The sequence below is a fragment of the Mandrillus leucophaeus genome, unplaced genomic scaffold, assembly GCF_000951045.1.
Source record: "Mandrillus leucophaeus isolate KB7577 unplaced genomic scaffold, Mleu.le_1.0 Scaffold912, whole genome shotgun sequence".
NCBI classification, from domain to species: Eukaryota; Metazoa; Chordata; class Mammalia; order Primates; family Cercopithecidae; genus Mandrillus; species Mandrillus leucophaeus.
Window position 1 is genome coordinate 96,346 of NW_012109942.1, and position 1,639 is coordinate 97,984.

The following is a 1,639-nucleotide window of genomic DNA, read 5'->3' on the forward strand; positions in this document are numbered from 1 at the left end:
CCAACCTCCCAGCCCCCTTGCCTGCTGCCCCTGCTGTCTGGAACAGGCTTTCTCCCTCTTAAACTGGCTCCTATTTTCCATCCTCTCAGGCCTCCTTGTGGAAGGCCCCTCAAAATTAGCTGGTTGCCTTGTTAGAAATGAAGGTTTCTTAGGACCCACTTCAAACATCTTTTCAAATTTTGAGGGGAAGGTCCTGTTTGTACATTTTTATGAAGCTCCCCAGGTGATGACAGTGCCTTCTCAAGTTGAGAACAAGAGAAAAAAGAGAGGATACATTCTAGATGAATTAAAGCACCAGTGAGCAGGGTTTAACAATTGTCTGGATACAGAATGTGAAGGAGAGGGAAGAAAGAGGAGCCCTCCGGAATTTGAGGCTTGGAGAATGACATACCGGTGAGTGAACTAAAGAGCCCTAAAATGATTTTTTTGTGGGTCAAGAAATAAAATTCTGTTGTTTTACCTTCAGTTTGCCATGCTAAGGAGACCTGAGTAGAAAATGAATGAAAAACATTGCCGAGGTCCTTTCTGAAATTACTTGTGTAAATTCAAAACTATCTTTTACTGTTTTCCTTCACTTAATGTTAAAACCCAAGTTGTGAACCCAATTGAAGGGATAATACAAATGATCTTAAAGTAGACAGATCTGTGTCAGAGTTGACTAGCAAAAGGGGAGAATACCTGGAATTGAATTAAAGCATGAGCTGTAGAAACTGCTTAATTAGAGCTCAAACTTACCAGCACATCTCTTTCTGTAAGTATTTTCTAAAACAATTATCCTATTTTATGTTTTTGAATTGCAAAAGGAAAAGGTACCCCTGAACTCTCACACGCCACTTACCAAAAATATTTAAGTCTTCTTGGAGAGGCTTTTGAAAATGGTCTCTTGTATTGGCACAGATGTTTATTTGTATATTAAAATAAGACAACACAATGTATTGAAAAAGTCTACCTCTACAGAATCAAAGTCATGGTCATTGAAATGCAAGATTAGAGAAAAAGTGTGTTTCCTAATTGTTTGTACTACAAAGTTAATCCATTGAAATCTGAACCCTAAAATTATAGTTCAGCCTTAACATGATCTAGCATTACAGAAAACTGTAACTGAATACAAGGTTTAAAGTTACAAAAGAGAATTAGAAATAAATAGCAACTGAACCACTGATGATTAAAGAAAACTGTATTATAAAGACCCAACACTGAGTGGTCTATGTTAACATTTGTTATTTCAAGACTCATGCTTTTATAGATATGAAGGTGTTTAAATTTGCTGTTATATTCGTTATGGCCTTAAATCAGCAAAGCCCAAGCTTCTCCATGACCAGAACCAAATGTTATTCTCTAAAGAAAACAGCTGCAGGATCAGGGAGGTGTCAAACAATTCATCAGGAAGAAGGAGGACAAGAAGCCAAGACAAGCCTTGACTGTAGGGCATAGTGGGTATTTAACCCTTTGTCATAAAATATAAACACTTTTTTTTAATGGAAAGAGCATTTCTGAATTCATGTTTTCTTCTCAGTTTAAAGAGAATTTGAAGTCCTAAACTCAAGTTTAATAACCAGAGATAGAACAGATCATGAGAGCCAGCAATCCATTGCAGGGTCATCCTTTACTGATGAGTGTGGGATGGGGCAACAGTGAG